Consider the following 21,448-nt stretch of genomic DNA (forward strand, 5'->3'; position numbering starts at 1 on the left):
GGAGTGGTGAACCCCCTGGATAGGAAGCATTCAGATATAGCTAAAAGACCACTTTGGAGGATGTTAAAGAGGGATGGGAAGATCACAGTGCTGGCTGAGTGGTGGAGACCTTAAGCTCCTTTCCATATATGAGATCCTGTGCTACATTAATAGTGGAGTAAAAGGAGTGGCAAGTTGGGCAAGGCTTTCCGCACATCATTCTTTAAACTCACTCGAAGAGGAGGAACACAGTGACATTAGGGCAGATTAATCTCAGCTTGTGGTTACTGAAATTTAGAGCATTGACTTATGCTTGTTTGAGAACAGGCTTCTGGAATGTAACTAAAAGGAGAGTTAAATATGTATGTGGTTTCAGATTAACCATAAAAGACCTTCAAGGGAGAACTGGAACCCAAGAATAGCTAGGGAAAGTGTAATTCAGTCACTACCACGAGCCTCTCCCAGAATCCTGCTGGTAGAGGTACAATGCCAAGCCACATGCATGGCCAGAGATCAGAGAGCAGGGCCACGGGGTGGGATATTGCTATTCTGCTGACCCACAGCCGGGAGAAATACCCTGTCGGAATTCAATCCTTTTTCTCCCCTTTCCTCTTTGCTCCCTTCAGAATCCCAAGAGTTTTCTCTTGGCTCCTCTTCCACCCTTTCGATCACCTCTCACTCTGAGCATTGTCTCTCTTCACAATCTCACCGCTCATCATTTTTATCACCTCCATAATCTGATCTGGTTTCCATTTGCCCTCTTACCTAAGGCCCCCGTGAAAAAGCTAGGAATGAAAAAGGGTAAAACAAAGCAACGTTATGAGGGAAGCTTCTATTTACACAATGAAGTAAGCAGCCTGTGGTGGTGTGTGTGCTATGCACAAGCATGGCTCTGGGGAAAAGAGAGCTATTCCAAACTTCAGATCCATTGCTTATGACTTGGATGACCTGGAACGAGTTGCTCAGCCTCTCAGTATTCTGTTTCCTAATCTCCACCCTTTTTAAAAGCTTTTAAAAAATTTACTTAAGCAATCTGTATACCCAACATGGGGCTCAAACTCATGACCCCAAGACCAAGAGTCACATGGTCTTTCAACTCCACCAGCCAGGTGTCCCTCAGTTTCCTAATCCTTAAGATGAGGTCAACGTCTTCCTAGCAGCATTGTTAGAAAATTCTAATAAAATAAAAATACGTTATATTACTAATATGCAATAGCCATCAAGTAAAAAGGCTGATATTTTTATATAGATTACATAACATTTCAGTTCAGCTTGGATTTGTATTTATAGCTTTTAAGTCTTCGCTTTAATGTCTTAAAAGCTGGAACTCTTTTCTATTAGCATTTTTCAGTGTCTATAATTTTTTTGGGTCATGGGAATACAAAATAAGTATTCAGAAATTTGAAATCAAAATCTGCATATATGTTACTATACACATTTATATATGTAATCTTCTATTTTACATTTATATATATTATGGGTTGAATATTTTGGTCCCTCCCAAAATTCCTATGTTGAGTTCTAACTCCTAATGCGATGGTAATTGGAAGTAGGGCCCTTAAGAGGTAATTATGTTTAGCTGAGGTCATGAAATGGGCCCCTCATGTTGAGATTAGTGTCTTTTTTAGGAAGAGTGCTGTCTTTCCATCATATGAGGACACAGCAAGAAGGTGGTAGGCCATCTGTAAACCAGGATATGTGCTTCCACCTGAATCTGGTGGCATCCTAAGAAACTGAATCTGGAGGCATCCTAAGCTTGGACATCCCACCATCAGAACTGTGAGAAATAAATGTCTTCTATTTAAGCCACTCAGTGCATGGCATTTTATTGGAGAAGTCCCAGCTAAGTTTTGTATAGTACCCCTCCTATTAGTACAACTGAGTGAAATTTAGTGATACTGCCTTAATATACAGAATACAGTCCGGGGCACTTGGGTGGCTCAGTTGGTTGAGTGGCCAACTCTTGGTTTCAACTCAGGCCATGATCTCAGGGCTGTGAGATAGAGCCCCAGGTTGGGCTCCACACTCAGCACAGAGTCTGCTTGTCCCTCTCCTTCTGCTCCTACACTCTCTCTCTCTCTCTCTTTCAAAAAGACAAAATCTTTTTTTTTTTTTTAAGAACATAGTCCGTATATCTATATCTGTATCTGATACAGGATTTATACTGTCAACAATTTTTTGATATGAACTCAGTCCTACATGTAAGGAAAGGACTAGACACAATTGCAGTCTACAAGAATTTTCTATTTCAAATGATAAGGGCATTTAAGCAGATTCTTTCTTGCTGCCTACCAAATACCTGTTTCCCTACCTTCTTTGCTGAGAATTTATAGTTTTGTGTGATGACAACGTACCCATCTCTGGGCAGTGTCTCAAAATAATCTTATTCTTGAGAATCTTGTTTCCTGCTTTTGCAGCCTCCTTTGAAACTCTTGGTGGCCTTAGGATATAAGAAGCTCCTAAGAGGGCTTCTGGGAAAGCTTTTGCCTTTCTGACAAAAAGAGACAGCAGTAGCTGGGAGAAGTAACTCCATGCAGTCTTAGCTTGAGCACACATGTGCTGCTGGCCAGTGGCAGTCATTTTGTGACCCTGAGATGGTAACTAGGGGGGAGGAAAACCAACACGTTAATGAGAGTGAGGCAGAAAAATAAATGTTATTGATTATATTACTAACTAAACCAAAGGCAGCAACCACCTACTGCCAGACTAGCTATGTGAGAAAATAAACCTCTATTTTTTTTCCTTCCAAATCTTTATTTAAATTCTAGTTAGTTAACACAAATGCAATATTGATTTCAGGAGCAGAATTTAGTGATTCAAAATTTACATACGACACCCAGTGCTCATCATAACAAGTGCTCTCCTTAATACTCATCATCCTCTAGCCCATCCCTCACCCACCTCCCTACATCAGCCATCAGTTTGTTCTCTATCAGTAAGAGTCTCTTATGGTTTGCTTCCCTCAACCATTTTCCCCCTTCCCATATGTTCATCTGTTTTGTTTCCTAAATTCCACATATACGTGAGATAATATGGTATTTATCTTTCTCTGACTTATATTGCTTAGCATAATATATTCTAGCTTCATTCACATGATTGCATATGGCAAGGTTTCATTCTTTTTGATGGCTGAGTAATATTCTATTATGTTATATACCATATATACCATATCTTCTTTATCTATTCATCAGTCGATAGACACTTGGGCTCTTTCCACATCTTGGCTATTGTTCATAACGCTGCTATAAACATTTTGGTGCATGTACCCCTTTGAATCAGAAGGCAGTAGGCCATCTGTATCCTTTAGGTAAATACCTAGTACTGTGATTGCTGAGTCATAAGGTAGTTCTATTTTTAACTTTTGGAGGAACCTCCATACTGTTTTCCAGAGTGTCTGTACTAGTTTTTATTCTTCTTTCTCCCCATCCTCGCCAACAGCTGCTGTTTCCTGTGTTATTAATTTTAGCCATTCTCACAGGTGTGAGATGGTATCTCATCATGGTTTTGATTAGTATTTCCCTGATGATCAGTGATGGTGAACGTCTTTTCATGTGTCTGTTAGCCTTCTGCGTGTCTTCTTTGGAAAAATGTCTACTCATGTCTTCTGCCCATTTCTTAACTAGATTGTTGGTTTTTTAGGTGTTGAATTTAATAAGTTCTTTATAGGTTTTGCCTACTAACCCCTTATCAGCTGTGTCATTTGCAAATACCTTCTCCCATTCCATAGGCTGCCTTTTAGTTTTGTTGATTGTTTTCTTTGCTGTGCAGAAGCTTTTTATCTTGATTAAGTCCAATAGTTAATTTTTGCTTTTGTTTTCCTCTCCTCTGGCTATGTGTCTAGAAAGAAATTGCTGTGGCCAAGGTCAAAGAGATTGCTGCCTGTGTTCTCCTCTAGACTTTGGTGGTTTCCTATCTCACACCTAGGTCTTTCATCCTTTTTGAAGTTATTTTTGTGTATGGTGCAAGAAAGTGGTCCAGTTTAATTCTTCTGCATGTTGCTGTCCAGTATTCCAGAAAATAAACCTCTATTTGTTAAATCACCATTAGTCAGATTTTTTTCTCATAAATTGCAGTTAAACATATTCTTAATAGATACTAGATAAAGCTAAAATATATAGTGGAATTTCTGTTGCTGTGAAATTTCAGAACAAGTAAGCATTGGAGTGAAGTATCACTGGTATGGAAACAATGAGAAGCTCTTTCTGTCATAACAATACAGTTTATTTGAGTAAATATAATCTTCAATATTTAGAATATTCTTACAGTAGATATAGTAGGGAACATAAAACTTTACATTTTAATCCTGAAAGTAGAAAGAAAAAAATAATATAGATTTCAAAGCATAAACAAGGAATGCTAAATGTATACAGATATCTGATGATGAAAGAAAATTATTTGGAAGAAGTATTTTAGAGTAATTAATAGGTATGTGATGTTGGTAATTAACACATACCATTTTACCAGCTGTATCCACATTTGTCAACATCAGGTATTGAGCTGTTTCAAGGAAACTCACACTAATGTATTTAAATTCTTTTTAAAGTTTGGCTGCAATCTGGTTTCTTATTCCTTCACCGCCCTACCATCTATCAGTTTGAGTCTCCATGTGGATTAGATTTTAGAGCGCTTACCTTACTGTGATTTTCTATGGAGACATTATCATCTTAGAATAAATCCAGTAATCTTCTTTAGTTCTGCATTTTCAAAAATCTCTGAGTTTTATGTTTCCAAGCCTATGAAAACTTTTAATACAAGCAAGTCTTACCACATAATTTTTTTCCATAAAGGTAATTGACTATAGTCAGGCAATTAGTTAATATACATTTCCTGTGGACCTCTTTTTAAACTGGCTTTCCCATATTTGCGATACTTACTTGGTCACTACAGAATTTTCCACTCAAATAGAACCTTGTGATTTACTACATTTAGAGGAATCAGAGTCAAGAAGTTCCAAAGACACCCCCTCAACGTGGATATCTATTTAGTCACAGGAGCAGTTTGGATTGTGCTAGGAACTAATCTGTAAAATGTAGCCTTTGTCTTTTTGACATTTGTCCCACAGAGTTCTGACATGGAATGATATGCCTTGAATGATCAAATAGCAGTTTTAATAGAGATTGAGATGAATTTTGTAAATCACCTGTACTAGAAACTACATATCTGTAGATGTTTGCATATCTGTAAACATAATCAGTGAAGTTCAGATTTATTATGTACTTTTTTAAAATAGAAAAGACCATTATTTAATACTATCTTAAAATAACTTTTAATGGAGCCTCAAATTATTCTAAAACAAAAAGTTTATTTAAAAAAAAAAAAAGGCAATCAGAGAAAATAAACCAGAGCATTAAAGTTCTTTTCTACTCAGAGTCTTTGTCCCTGTTCTGTGGACAACCATCACTTTGTCACTGGTGATGAAAATTGGCCTGTTTCTCTGCCATCAGCCCTTAAGAGTTATGAGGGCAGGGAATGGACTGGCCCTGTTCCCCCGAGCATCTATCTAGTACAGTGCCTGGCACACACTAACACTGTAAATATTTGTTGAATGAATAGTGTCAATCCCTACTTCAAAACCTTCATTAGCTCCCCTTTGTCTAATAATTTAAGACAATTTCTTTATCCCTGGTATCTAGGTCTTCTTTATACATAATCTGTCCTAGCTCAACCGAGTTGAAATAGAACAAGTCATGCCCAATATGCCTTGAGCTTTTGGATGCAGGGAATGCTTTGTGCAAAATCCTGACTTTCCCTTTTACCCTCTCAAAAGATTCATGTCACCTGCTTTCAAAGGCCCTTCATGTCCCTCTAGCCAAAAGGATTTCTTTCCTTTGTGCATCACCATAGTATGTTTCATATGAGACTTGTCATATTTTGCTTTTAATTATATGCGTTTGTGTTGTATCCCCTCCTGTCCCTCACTGACACTGTAAGCTTCTTGGGGGAAGGGACTATGAATGAGTCCTTGTATTACTCCCCACAGCACAATGTACACAGTAGTCATTTCATTCACACATACGCGTATGTACCTTGTTTTTGGACCACCAGAGTTCTTAGATGTGAGAAAGAAGCTACCTCTAGAAAACTCACACTATTATTTAGAATTGCACAATGTGATTAAAGACACAAGCTTCTGTATCAGCCTACACCAGCTGAATCCTCACTTTGCTGCTCAATAGCTTTCTAGTCTGGAGTAATTTACACAATTTTCTAAATCTCCCTTTCCCCATCTGTAACATGGTAATACTGTTACTGGCCTCATAGGGCTTTTGTGCAAATTAAATGAAATAAGGTTTGTAAGATGCTTCGTACACATAATAAGCATTTGCTAATATTCACTCTTTTCTTTAAAAAAAGATTTGTGTATTTATTTGGGAGACAGAGAGAGCATGTGCATGCATGGTGGGGAGGAGCAGAGGGAGAGGGAGAGAGAGAATCTCAAGCAGATTCCTAGCAGAGCGCAGAGGCCACCCGGGGGCTCAATCTCAGGACCCTGAGATCACAATCAGAGCTGAAACCAAGAGCCAGACCCTTAAGCGACTATACCACCCAGGGCACCCCTCATTAATATTCACTTTTAATATCATTATTATGTGAGCTTAAGATACTTGATTTTTTAGTGGCCGATATGTTTGCTTTGCAATATTGGACTGTAGATTAGAAAGCATCTCTGCACTGAGTAGCCCTCCATCAACAAAGCAATAACAATGACCAAATAATCTAGGGCCCATATATATTTTTCTTGGAAATCTTAGAAAATTTCTGCAATTCTCCATTTAACTTTTAGTAGAGACCTGCGATATGTTTCTTATAGTGTTCAATGTCCAATAAGTCCTCATTAGGTTAATAACAGTAATTTCTTATAAATAACTCATTTAGTATTTATAAAACATTATCAGTGAATACACTACCCCACTGGAATGAACACATCATGAAATATCTAAGCCACTGTGCCACTAATCGCAATACAGGGTTATACAGCTTTCTGGTCCTAGTGCAAGAGATCATCAGGGTGCACACATTAAGCAGTTGAACACATGAGCTGGGACGATACCATTCAAGGAATTTTTCAAGATAATATCATTTGTTTGATTCTAATTTAAACACTTTGGAATTCTTAAAGCATTAGGAAGCTTTGAAAAGTAGGATGTTTACACAAAAGGAGTTTTTTTTTAAAAAAAAAAAAAAAAAAAACCTCTTTCTTGACATTTTACAAAATGTTTCTTCTAAAGAACAACACATTTTTATAGGCCTGCACTGATTAAAGAAATCTTATTAGATATAAATGAGAAGCATGTGCTTCTGGTGGTATTGTACCCGGAGGATTTTAGTTAAGTAAAGTCTAAACTTTTAGAATATTTGAAATATACCCAGTTGAGCAGTTAATGAACCCTCTTCAACTTAAAGTAGAAGATTGTTACAAGAGAAAATAAAAAAAAAAAGTACAAAAAAATTATGGAGGAGACAAAAAGACATTGGAATCTTTTCCAGTACTCCCATTCTGACAATTTTTAGGAGTTATAGCTAAAGAAGAGCAGCTTTCCCTCCATCCCTGAAATTGGTTTCTTGCATAACACATTACTTTGAATGTCAGAAATCAGTCCTTGGACTTCTTTAGAAGTCCAAAGACCAAGATTGAGAATGGAGCAAATGCCTATTTTAGTCCTAGAAATGAAGACATCAGTAGTGTAATGGGAAGGCAAGTGAAAGATAAATACATTTGTTTTTCCATCTGTTAAGACATGACTGAAACATTCTTTTCATTTTTTCCTTAATATTTTGTTTCCTGGCAACAAATAACAAAAATTCCCAATCAACCACATCTTTCACAATTCTTGGTTCTTTAAAAAAGCAGCACTAATCCTATTACTTATATTTCTAGTATATAAAATTATTTTCAGAAAATATTTTTAAAATAGGAATATATTTAACTATATGTCTGTACATATATGTGTGTATATGTGTGTGTATATATATGTGTATATATACACATATACAATATAGTTCAGTAAAGGAGTATGACATCAAAACCATAAGGATGTGTTATATAAGCATTCTGGAAAATAACCAGGCATTATCAGGTAAATTTGCTAGAACCTAGCAATTTCACTCCTAGGTGTTTATCCCAGAGAAGTTCTTTCACATGTACCAGAAGGCAAGTAGAAGAATGTTCTTACCAATATTGTTTGTAATCTCTTTCTCTCTCACACATGTACCTGGAGATTTTTCAAATGTTGATCAAGAGTACAATGGATAAAATCAGTACAGTGTGAAATTAAACAGTAACAGCAACTTGAGAAACACATGTAGAAATCTCATCTAAATAGTGAACAAAACAATCAAGTAGCAGAATATTATACATACATTTCTATAACATATAAGATGTAAAAATGTGCAGGGGCACCTGGGTGGCTCAGTCAGATAAACTTCTGACTCTTGATTTCCGCTCCAGTTATGATGGTCATGGGATCAAACATTCAGCCGGGAGTCTGCTTCAGATTCTTTCCCTCTCCCTCTACCCCTTCCCTACTCATACATGCTCTCTCTCTAAAATAAATAATTAAAAAATGTAAAAAAAAAATATGAAAGGAGGTGGAAGGTAAGATGGATGAAATAGATAAAGAGGCTTAAGAATACACTTATTGTGATGAGTGCAATGTATACAATTATTGAATTTTTGGGGTGCCTGGGTGGCTCAGTTGGTTGAGGGTCTACATTTGGCTTAGGTCATGATCCCAGGACTCTGGGATCGAGCCTGCATTGGGCTTCCTGCTCAGGGAGGAGTCCACTTCTCTCTCCTTCTTCCTCTGTGCCTCCTCCTGCTGCAGTGCAGTCTCTCTCTCTCTCTCTCAAATAAACAAAATATTTTTAAAAATTGTTGAATTATTATATTGTACACCTGAAACTAATTATTATTAGAGTATATATTAAGGGTAATTATTCTTCAACTAAAAAAAAAAAAAAAAAGGAACTGACCCTAAGGAAAAGGTGTACAAAATTAACCGGTATTTTGTTTAGGTATACAAACATCTGTGGCAAATTCTAAAGAAAAGCAAAGGAATGATTAACACAAAATTCAAAGTTAGGAAAGGGTAGGATCCAAAATGGTCCCACAGAAGGTATCAGAATAATATTCTTTCTTTTTAAGTAAGTGGTAGGTACACGGTTGCTTGTTGCCTCATCATTCTGTATATATTATATGTATTTAATAAACACTCTTTTGACACTGCTCACTAGTTGGTAAAAACAATAAAAAGCAAAAACCGCAACACAACCATTGCCATTATTATATTTAAGAAAAATATTTTGAAAATATAATTTTCAGTCCTTTATAACTCATCTACTTGTATGTGGTCTGGGACATTATTTCCTGATTTTTGTAAGATTTAATTGCTGCTTAAAAAAACAACAACAACAACAACAAAAAAAAAACGGCAAAACTAGTTAGTCCAGTTCATTATGGCCTGTGATACTACCAAAGGTCAAATTCCATAAAACTAATTGATGGTCTCTCTTAGGTCTTTCATGTTTGACAATATTTAGAAATAAGAGTTATTTTGAAAGCTATTTCATTGAGATGTTGTAAAACATATTTATGCATGATGATTCTTATTTTAGTCTACTTTGTCACTGAATAGCTTTATATTATATGCCTCTAGAATGATTTCAGCGCACATGCTGCAATTCCACACATTATTGTGTTTGTATGGGCTCTAATACAATTAAATTACAAAACTCACAATTCCATTTTTTACATTAGCGAATTTTATTGTATCTTCTCAATTCACATTTTTGCTTCTGTCAAGAGATTGGATTTAATTAAGAATTATTGGTCCAAAACTCTTCACAAGCGTTTCACTTTCAACTGAAGCTGTAGATTACTTAAAAGTAGGAGAGACTCATATTTTTACGTCAAAATACCAGTTTGGAAATATTTTATTTACAGTTTTCTAGTTATAACTAGATGGCCAAAATTTTACTATTAAATAGTACAAAGTATTACTTTGGGGGATTTTGTTTTTAAATATAACATTACCAGTTATTATAATTATACCAGAATTTTAACTTTGGGGGGAATTTTTATTATACTTAAAGTGCCCAAATGAATAACTCTTGTATTTATTGCTAAAATGGAAGACTGTAGTAAGATAGCTTTGGGCCCTCTTTTATCCTCCTGTGTGATCTAGAGATGCCTGGGATCCTCGATGTTTTGATTACAGAAATCACTGTGTTTGCTTTTTTGGTATGACATTGTTTTGCAGCATCTTATATTTAAAAGAATCTCTATATGAAACAAAATTAACCACTTTGGATTTAATATATTTGAAGATATTGTAAGATTTACATGTGGAAAAAACATATATTGCTTAACTCTTCCATATGTTATTTACAAATAAAATAGAAACTGTGAAAATAGAAATTATCAATGAATGCCTTAAAGACAAGCTGATGATACAAATCATTCATCCTTGGAATCAGGGAAAATAATCTTATAGCTTTTATGACATGATGTGCTTGTCAGAGCATGGATTTTGGGTCTGATAGACCTGTTTTCACAGCCCAACTCTATTAACTCTGTGTCTTCGATTAAGCTCCTCTTGAGGTCTCTTGCCCTGAGAGATTGTACAGGGGTTTTGTGGAGACTAAATGAGATAATGTAGGAAGAATTGCTGGGCCAAAGTGAGTACTTAGTAAATGTTCTCCCTGCCTCACATCCCAGCTCAAAGCAGGAAGCAAATTTTCTCAGTACAAGAACATAAAGTCATCTCAACAGATTATAAGCAACTTCCTTTTCATCCAAAGCTCTTACCAGTGTTCTTTGTTACATAAACCACAGACCTCAAGACCCTTACCCCGCCGTCTCCTCCCACTCACTTCATATGTTTCCCAACCACCATTCTCTTTCACTTTGGAGGTTTGGAACAAGAGAATGGTTGTTGCAAGGAATTAAAACCACCACCACCACCACCACCCACCAAAACAAACAAAAACACCCAAAACAAAAAATTCACAATGGAGGGAAGAATGGAACTAAAAAGGAATGTGCATCATCATTATCAGAGAAAGCTTAGATAAGACATAAGTTGTGACTACATACTTCCTACACAAAAAGGCAATGATGCAATCATGCAGTTTTGTAAGGTAAGCGACCAAGGAAATCCCCCTGAGGCTGACCATTTGACATAGATTTCTTTTGCACCAATCCTGTGCTCACTACTACGGAAGGCCTTTGGAGTGGGTGCTAGTTTCCGAAGATAGAATCAGATATATAAGATACTCAATGTAGAATTATTTTTTGATGTCTATATTCAAGTTTAATTTCTCCTTCAAATCCCTAGAACACCCCATGGTAATGACCTATTAGTAACGCTGAGATTTATCCTGTTTCATGAGGAACACAACTGCATTCCATAGGTCCTTCCTAGGATGTCCCAAGGTATGGAATGGGAGTCAGGAAATGTATTTGTGTGAGACAACTGGCATTAGGCCATCACAGGTATCCAGGCTGTCATCTGTTGATGCTACATCTTGGTCCCAATGCACCTTTTAGTTATGGCTAACGTTTCATTTTTATTATGGGTTATTGTACAAAATTTAGGTTTTCCTAGCTCTCTGTGCTTCATCTGAAGCAAGGATTGGCAATTTTTTTTTTCCATAAAGGGCCAGGCAGTAAATAACTTGGGCTTTACAGACCATGCAGTTTCTGCCACAACCACTCGACTATGCCTTGGTAGCATCAAAGTAGCCACAGACAATAGGTAAAGGAATGGGTACGCCTGTCTTCCAATATAATTTAATTTACAAAGACATCCAGATCTAGATCATTCTATCCTACATTGGTAAACATTTCCGGGGCTCTCTGAATCTTCCTGGGGTACAAGAGCCTTGGAGCTGTCCAGTACCCCATTTAGAAATGTTTTCTGTTTTTATCATTCTTCAACTTTGGGCAAGACATAACCCTGAGGTCTTACTATCCTCCAGAGTAGCTTCTTTTTTGCTCTCAGAGTCCCCTCACAGCCTGCATTTTAGGGTCAAGTTTGCATTCCTGCACATCTTCTTCTGTGAATGGTGGCCCGAGTAGTTATGCAATATGGCATTCCTGAATGGTGAGGTTCCAGGGCTTCTGCTCAGGCATGCAGCCAACGCCCCTTATCTCCAACCCCCCTAAATCTCTTCTCTTTCCCCATTCTGCACAAATTTTATCAAGGTTTGGGGTGGAGACAGAAAGCTGCTTCAGACTGAGCACATACTTTTTAAAATATATGGTTTATAGCACATATTTTGTGTTTATTCAAGGCTTAAGCTTTCAAAATTCTAGTAAATCCAAACTTTTGCATCTCAAAACCATCCTCTGGAGAGTACAGAGGGTGCACAAATGTAAAAGGTGCTTATGTTTTTGTTCTTGTTGAGACACCAAGTTTAGATGAAATAGTTAAATTTTTAAAAATTCCCCTTAACTTAGTGGCTTAAAACAACAACGAATTATTTCTCATGGCTTTGTGGGTTGACTGGGTGGTCCTTCTGCTGTATTTGCCTGGGATCAGTCACAAAGTTGCATTTAGCTGGGGGTTGCCTGGGGTCTGAACTCAGCTGAACATCTGGGACAGCTGGGCCTCTCTCTCTACAAGGTCTTTCACTACAGGCTTCTTTATAGTATCGCAACATTCCAGGAGAACAGAAGCAGAGGGTAAAAAATCACTTAAAGCATAGCACTGGAAGTGACATAACATCACTTCTACTGTATTCTATTGGTCAATGCAAGTGGAACAGACACTTCAGATACAAAGGGTGAGGAAATGGATTCCACTTGATTGGACACCGGATTTTATATGCGTAAAAGCATCCCACCAAAGGGCAAGTAGGGTTGAAATGCAGCCTGGGTTCCTTCCGTTCAGCCCATTGGATGCCCTGGAGTAGATTTGCATCTACTTTGAGGGAGGGGGTCATCCACTTGCCAAGCCATGGACCCTCTCTGCTCATGGATGGCATTTTCTTTTTTTTTTTTTTTCCCCTCCCCTCCCCTCTGGATGGCATTTTCTAATTCACACAGAATACTCTGTAGGCTAGAAGAGGTCCTGCTGGATATCATCTCACTGTGAATCAAACGTACACTGTATGTTGATGAAGGCTAACATCTTTACTACAGAGTTTAACTAATTATTCCAAAGATGTACAATTTGCAGTGGGGGGGAAAGGGGAGAGGGAAAGAAACTGGATGTTATTCCTGATCTACCTCCTCTCCCTCCCTATTCACTCTCAGGAGTGAAGCCACATTACCGGGCCCTAGGGGGGTGTGTCCCCAAAGATTCTCCTTAAGCCTTGAGAGGATGTCCCACATGGGTGATTCCTCTCTCCTCTACTCTTCTCCTTCCCTGTCATTTCTAAGCCATTTAACCTCTTTCTATAATATCTCCATTCTCACTCCCTTTTTTCTGTTATTCACCAACTGCTTCAATTGAAATAAACAAACTTCCTTCCCTAGTAGTGATTTTTATCTCCCAGCAGTGATTTTTTTTGTGTGAAGCCCCAAATGTCAGTTGCACGTCAGAAACCCCCATTCCTGAAGCTTTGCAGAAGTGAGGAGTACACTGTGGTCTTAGAGTCTGCTGAAAATCCTGGAAGTGGAGAACAAGTACATTTTGATTTTGTGATTAGATGTAGAGGAGGGAGGCACCTGAATCGCTCAACTGGTTAAGCAATGGACTCTTTTTTTTTTAAAGATTTTATTTATTTATTCATGATAGTCACACAGAGAGAGACAGAGAGGCAGAGACACAGGCAGAGGGAGAAGCAGGCTCCATGCACCGGGAGCCCGACGTGGGATTCGATCCTGGGTCTCCAGGATCGTGCCCCGGGCCAAAGGCAGGCGCCAAACCGCTGCGCCACCCAGGGATCCCAGCAATGGACTCTTGACTTCGGCTCAGGTCATGATCTCAAGGGGTAGGATCAAGCCCCAGGTCTGGCTCCACAGTCAGAGGGGAATCTGCTGGAGATTCTCTCCCTCTCTCTCTGCCCCTCCCCTCACTCACTCACAGAGCATGTGCATGCTCTCTCTTTCTCTCTCAAATTTTTAAAGATGTAGAGAAGCAGGTATGGTGATAAGATATTATCTTGGGCAGCAAATTACTTTTCTGTTAATAAATTAAAAATCAAAGACACAAAGGGGTGCCTGGATGGCTTAGTTGGTTGAGCATCCAGCTCTTGATTTCAGCTCAGGGCATGATCACAGGGTTGTGAAATCAAGCCTGGCATCAGGCTCCAAACTCAGCGGGGGGTCTGCTTGAGATTCTCTCCCTCTCCCTCTGCCCCTTCCCCTGCTCTCTCTCTCTCTCACTAAAATAAATAAATACATCTTAAAAAAATCAAAGACACTGAAAAAATATAATTTCTTTCAAAATTCCCTTTGTAATATGCATTAAAAATCAATACTTCTCTCTTTCAGTCACAACAATGCTCTCTCTTTTGGTCTGATACCTTAGAGCTATTATGCTAAAAGAATAATGTGACTTAAATTATTTAACAAATTATCATAACTTGTTTGGCAACAAATGATATCATGCTCAGGTAGTGTCTCTTCACAATTCCCCCTTCCTGATATTGGATTAAGGAGAAGGCAAGGACCAAGGGAAGAGGAAAGTTTACTTTATGCCACGGCACTGGAATGAAGAAACACCAAGGTGATTTGGGCTGACCTAGGAGTTCCATAAGAGACTAGGGCCTTCAACTGGGCAGGAGGGAATTAGGAGAAGTTAAGAGAGACACACAGATTTTTCAGAGATGGGAAGCTGAGTATGCTATCATCAGGAGAAGGTAAGGGAGCTGACTTTTCCATGTTAAGGGCACACTCTACTTCCCCATTTCTAAAATGATGACGTTTTTTTTTAAATATTTATTTAAGTAATCTCAATGTCCTACGTGGAGCTCAAAGTCACCACCCAAGATCAAGAGTCTCATGCTCTTATGACTAAACCAGTCAGGTGTCCTTCCAATAAGTTTTTAATTACAATAAGCATGCTTTACATAAAGTTTTGGTAACTAGGATTAATATTTTTACAAATAGGAAGTGCTAAATCATTAATATATTTTGATGATTTGCCTTTCTGCTGTGATTCCCCTAATATCATCATTGTTTAGGATCTTGGGTGGCTGATACAAAGTGGCTTAATAAAGTCAGAAGAAAAGTATTATAAATCTTTCAAGAGATGAAGATAGTGAGCACTAAAGAATGTGAGCACCACCGCACTGTTTTCCAACAGCAAAATTTGAAAACAATCTTCATTGTCCATTAAGTAACTGGTTAAATTCATTCATACAAAAAAGAAACCACGCAATAATTAAAAACAATGCTGTAAACAACGAATTCATTGACATGGGAAGATTGGTTAGGTAGAAAACTCTGGCTACAAACAAGATCCCAATATGACCTAGTTTTTATTTTAAAAACATGTTTCTGTCTCCCTCGGTATCTTCCATTCCACTCTCCCTAGTTTTTCAAAAGTATCTGGAGAGATAAACAGTAGAAACGGGTCTGGTAGTTAGCACTGATTCATCTACATGGGAGGAATTTGGGGTGTTTCCAACTGATTCCTTTTATTTGTCTTGATTTTTCTAAAATAAATATGAATTGACTTACGATTTAAAAAGTCATTTTACAGAAAAATATCCATTTAGGAAAGAGTGAGTCAGGGACACCTGGAGTATATATCTGGGGTCAACGTCATGCAGGACGATCACTATCTTTTCCCAGAAAAAATCCTTTGATGCCACAGTAAGAATTTAGAGCTAGCTGGATTGAATATTAGCCTGACTCAGCATGGTATTTCTTTTTGCTCTTATGCTAATGCTTAAAAGCTTGAAACTCTGCGCTCAATCCATTCCATCAAATATTTATTGAGCACCTACTATGCGCCAAGCATTAAAGATACAAGATTAACAAGACATTGTTCTGTTGCATTTTGTCAGTAAGCGCCCTCATAGAAATCTGTACCTCTTTGAAAGTACCAGATGGTTGTTCCGTTGATATTCTTAGGAGGGGGAAACCCTCATAAGCAATCTTCACACAAGACACTGTCTAAAAAAGTTCATACTAAAAATAATCTATTCATGTTTTCACTGGTTTAACTCATAATATTTTAAACACAATGTAGAATTATGCTGAATCGTTATAAAAAAATACCCACATATTTGTGGCTCTTCACTATGATACCAGCACTACTCTCCTTTTAAATCAATAGCCTTTCAATTCTTTTAGTAGAAATCATTTCAATCTGTTTAGTCTTGGAGCCAAGACTCTCAAATTGACTTTGAGATCTGACTGGAGACTCCAGTTTCCACATAAGAATTGTTTTTAAAGGCTAAACCAGGCAGGCAGTAGGTTTCAAGCTAAAGTTGCTAAGCCCTGGGTCATCAACAATTTAAACAATTAACAAACAAAAGACATTTAAAATTAAACTTAGTGAATCTGAATAATTTTACTAGTTATATAATTTTATGAACTAAAATTTCTACCTCTGTTAAGTAATTCCCATTCCTTCGTCTTTGTTTTCCATTAGTTGTTATTCCTATATCCAGAGGATTTTTTTTTTTTTTTGCATGACCATTATCTTATCGTGGAATTCATATGAGTCAGTGTGTAAAGGAACTTGGTGATCACCTTGTACCAGTATTTTATTTTGAGGAAGAGGAAATTTAAGCCCAAAAGTAAAGTAACTTGGTGCTTCGCATAGTACATTTTGAAACATCAGTACCTGATAACTGATAGTGATTGTTATTAGACGCTTGTCTTTCAAATTCTATTACTCTTACTTGCTTTAGATCCTTTCTCCGTACTGCTTGGTTAAACCATTCTTTGGATTTGTATTTGGCATAAGACATTATGCATAATGGTTTTTTCATGATATTTAATTAATCAATTTATTACCTTAACAAATATTTACTCAGTACCTACTAAGGGTTCGATGCTGGTCTTGGCATTAATTAAAATGCTAACAAAACTTATTAAGCAGTGAATATTATTTTAAATCTACATAAATAAGCATTTTATGGCTACTTCCCTCTCCCCCTCTCTCTCTTTCTTTCTCCATGTGTAGATAGATATGTTTCTTCTTTCCTGTGTGAAATCTTAATTTTCTATTTTAACTGCCATTACATGTCAAACATGCAGTATTAAAAATAAGCTTGTTTCTGAGAAGCATGTCTACACTAAGTCTCCTGGGTTTTATTTTATAAACAAATACTAACTTCTCCTTTATAACGCAAATGCTTTATTTTATAATCTTGAATAAGATGATACTTTATCTCATTGGATTTAGAGCATTAAACATTGCAACATAACACTTTTCTTCTGGGCCTGCGGCATTTTAATTTTATTATTAAGTAAAAAAACTTTCATTAATTTTAAGACTTTGCTTTCAAAATGACATGAAATAGTACATGTAATGCTGGTAGGTATGCCAAACCCAAAAATACTGCTTTCCTTGTTTAAATTATCTGTTTCTATTGTAAAACTGGCAGTCAATTTTTAGTAACTTCTGATTTTTATATTTGCTCTGTTCTTTTTTTCACCTCTCATGCAGCATTTTGGTCCCATTTTCTTGCTCTCTCTTTTTGTAGGTCTGCCCTAGCTTCTTTCTCTAGTTATTATTTGACTTTACTTGTCTTGATGTCAATGAATCTCAGTCCTTGGATTTCAAATTGCTATTCTATATCCATTTGTTCGGTCGGCTCTTGTCAGAGAAAATTGTTGTTCTTTGTCTGGTGGTACCTCAAAACTCTGACAGTCTTTGGTTCCTGCTTCATTCAGTGATGGGTGATGCAAGACAAGGGATAGTCTCTGAGGTTATACATTTAGGATTTCTCTCCAATTTCCCAAAGACTGAGACTCTAATCTTCATCTAGAGGCAAACAACAAAGGAAGTTGCAGAACCTCAAAAAGAACGGGTGGGGGTGGATTTTGGTAGGTGATATTTTCAGCTCTGGACCTAAGGACAAAGATTATCAAGTCAGTATGGTCGTACATATAAGTAGCTCCTGAACTTTTTTTGTGGAGGGAGAGGGAAAGGTTAAAAATTGCTTGTAGGTAATGATATTAAAATGTCTCAAACACAAAAAGTTTCCTTGATGCTTGGAAAACAATTATGATGCAAACAACTAACCAAAGTTTTAAATAGGTGTGGTATGAAATAGACCTGTGAATGGGGCACACCTGGGTGGCTCAGTAAGTTAAGTGGTTGACTTTGGCTCAGGTCATGATCTCAGGGTCCCAGATAGAGCACTGCATCAGGATCCCTGCTCAGCACAAGTCTGTCTGTCTGTCTCTCTCTCTGCCCCTCCCCTCCACTTGTGCTCTCTCTCGCTCTCTCAAATAAATGAATAAAATCTTTAAAAAAGAAAAAAAGTACTGTAGAGGCTAAAACCAATTTCAGACTAGCCAAGTCCTAAAGTTACACCTATTGACATCATACTAACCAGTATTTCTAGATTTTAATTTTAGGTCACACATAACACTAACACACCAATAAGAGGAAAACCCTAAGTGTATGTGTCAAAATGCAGGAGGAAGACCACAGCTACACTTTACAGAAAAACCTGCCACCGTGTCATACTACTGAAACGTTCTCGGCTGCTTTTCTATTTATATTCCTGTGTACACTGAAGATCCGGCCAAAATAGTGAACGAGTTTATAGGAAGGGCATTTTTCTTAGGTCCTGCTTTTGGGGGTGTCCGTGCGTCTCCCAACAGCCGCAGGAAGGCTCAAACAGAGTTGCAACCATCATGGGGTGGGGGGGGGGGGGAGAGAAATGCTGTTTTTAAAAACAAGTTCGGTGTTGAGGCACAGTGGCAGGCCCCCGTGTGTCGCCCCGGGCTCTGCAGCCCCTCCCCGCAGACGCCGGCGGTGCGGCCCCCCCGCAGCAGGGGAACCGCTCTGGACGCGAGCGCGCGCGCCAGCGAGGACAGCGGCCCCGCACCCATCGCCTCCCCCGCGTGGCGCTCGGGCCGGTTCCAGGGCTCCGCGCGGCGCCTCCTTCGGACGTGAGGCGCCCCCGGCAGAGCGGGCGCTCGCACCGGCGGAAACCACCGAGTCAAGTGATGAAATCTGGGCCGGGCCCGGGGAGGAAGCGCGGCCAACGGCGCGGGGCCTGACCCGCGGGCGAGCCCCCCCCCGCCCCCCCGAGGGAGCGCGCGGCCCCGACATGAGCGGCTCCTCGGGGGCCCCGGGCGCCCCGGGCTCCGGGCGGCGCAGCCCCGCCCTCGCGCGGACCGCACGGGCGGGCCGGGGAGCGTGAGCCCGAGCTCGCCTCGGCCGCCGGCGCCCAGGTGCCCCCGCCCGGGGAGGCCGGCGAGGCGTGCGCCCGGCAGGCGGCGGTGGCGGCCGCGCTCCGCCCGGACGGCTTCCGCGCCGCGCGCCGGGCGGCCTCACCTGGGCGCTCAGGTAGGGCAGCGGCGGGGCGGGGCGGGGCGGGGCGGGGCGGGCGGCTGGCGCGCAGGCGCGGGACGGGGCCCTCGGCCCTGCCGACGTCGCCGCGGGGAGCTCACCTGGGAGACCCGCCGAGGAAGCGCAGCCTCGCCTCGGCCTCTCCCGGCAGCGCGGGCGGCCCAGCGGGAAGGCGGCGGCGGCGGCGGCGGAGCGGGCGAGCGGCGACCGTAGGACGGCAACCCGCCGGGGGCGCGGCCGCCCACCTGCACCTGGCGCCCGCCCGCCCCGCCCCGCCCCGCGCCCCGCCCCGCCCCGCCCCGCGCCCCGCCCCGCCCCGCGCCCCGCGCCCCGCGCCCCGCCGGCCGCTGCCTCCCGCCGGCCGAGCGCTGCCGCCAGGTGAGCGGGCGGGTCCCGGCGGGCCCGGGGCGGCGGCGGGGCGGCGGCGGGGCGGGCGCCGAGGCCGGTTGGAGGGGGTCTCGAGAGCGGGGTTTCGGTTGCCCCTCCGCCGAGCCGGGGCAGGTGGCGCTCCGGGGGGGCGGGGGGGAGCCCTGGCTCCCGGGAGGGGCCGGGGTCCAAGCCCTGGTGGCCCGCAGCTGGCCCCTGGGAGAGTGGGGGCTGGGGGGGGCTGAGGGGCTGGGAGGGCGGGGAGGCTGGGGGGCGTGGGGGGCTGGGGACTGGGGAGGCTGGAGGGCTGGGGGCTGGGCAGCTGGAGGTTGGGGGGCTGGGCGACTGGGGGCGTGGGGGACTGGGGGGCTGGAGGACAGGGGGCGCTGGGCGACTGGGGGATCTGGGGGACTGGGGGGCGTCGGGGGCTGGAGGGGCTCGGGGGTGTGGGGGACCGGGGGGACTGGGGGGTGCCGGGGGGCTGGGCCAGGCGCCGGACGGCCGCGTTTCCACGGGGGCCAGCAGGTGGCCGGGCTGCTCCCGCCCCGGTGCCGGGTGGTGGTGGAGTGGGGTGCGGGCGGGGGGACAGGCCCGCGACGGGAAAGGGCAGGGCTTTGCCAGGCAGCTTTCCCAGCCGGACCCCAGACAGTCCTGGGCTGGAAGCCGCCCGCCGCCGAGCCCTTTAAATGGTTTCCGAGTGGTTTGGAAAGCGCCCTGCGGTCGGGACGCGGACCTCCCTCCCTCCCTCCCTCCCTCCCTCCCCCCCCCCCCCCCCCCGGGCCTCACTTTTCCGGGTGCGCTCCCTAAGCCAGGGCAGCCCCGCGGGCCTGATGGAGGCTGCAGCTGCCGCTCACCCGCCGCGCCGCCTCCGTGAGGACCTGTTGACTTAGGGACCGGGTGTCGCGGGCTGCGTTGCCGGCGCATAGGACGCAAAGGTCCAGAGAAACTTTGTTTCGGGATCCTGCCACCACTGAACCTGGGTGTGCCAGGCCCAAATTCCTTTCCCGGCCTAATTAGGCTTTTCTGAAGCTTAAGACTTGAGGGTGAAAACGGTGCTTACCTTCCTCTTTTATTTCCTTCTCCCGTGACTCCTCAGAGACACTTGGCTTCAAACTCATCAGAGAGCTGTTGCTGTTTTTAGAACCCCATGGAGTTAACGATTCTTCTGATTTTTAGAAAGTGTTATTAAGCCAGCATAATGTGCTATGAAAGTTATACAATGAAGACAATTAGATTCAAAAATCCATTGTTAAAAAATAAGAAAGTTGCTGCATTTTCTGGTTGTGAGGAACGCTGTTGCCCCTTTTGCTGTATACATTTTCTTTGAGTCTGTGGCTAAAAGACATGAGGCTTAAGTCATACCCTACAATTAGAATTCTTTAAATTTAACTTTTACTTTTAATATCTGAAGTCTATCATACATGTTGAGCATTCTGAACAGTTTATTTGTACCAAGCATCTTTCTTTTTATATCGCTTTAACTATAGCATTTTTACAGAGGTTTCTAATAATAAATGGCAATTCCAGTGTCTGCATTTGCTTACTTCTATCTTTGCTGGTTTTTAAAAATATATTTTAAATTGCACTCTTAACAAAATGCCTTGGCAATTCCTATAGTTCATTGTTGTTGTTTTTATTAAATTTTAAATTTAAATTCAATTTATTTAACA

General features: G+C 41.3%; 1 protein-coding gene across 4 annotated transcripts in view; it reads left to right on the forward strand.

Moving 5' to 3' along the window:
- Window positions 1-21,448, forward strand: part of GALNT3 (polypeptide N-acetylgalactosaminyltransferase 3) — a 93,960-nt gene that overhangs the window by 31,317 nt on the left and 41,195 nt on the right. For 2 of the 4 annotated variants that reach the window (XM_072811505.1, XM_072811508.1), the window contains exon 1: window positions 19,717-19,790. The exons of 1 other annotated variant lie outside the window; for it this stretch is intronic. The gene's annotated coding sequence lies outside the window, so the exon portion shown is untranslated. Of the gene's footprint in view, window positions 1-19,309; window positions 19,410-19,716; window positions 19,791-21,448 lie in introns of those variants that run through there. One more of the 4 variants, XM_072811506.1, reaches the window with a different exon arrangement.

This window comes from Canis lupus, chromosome 34, assembly GCF_048164855.1.
Source record: "Canis lupus baileyi chromosome 34, mCanLup2.hap1, whole genome shotgun sequence".
NCBI lineage: Eukaryota > Metazoa > Chordata > Mammalia > Carnivora > Canidae > Canis > Canis lupus.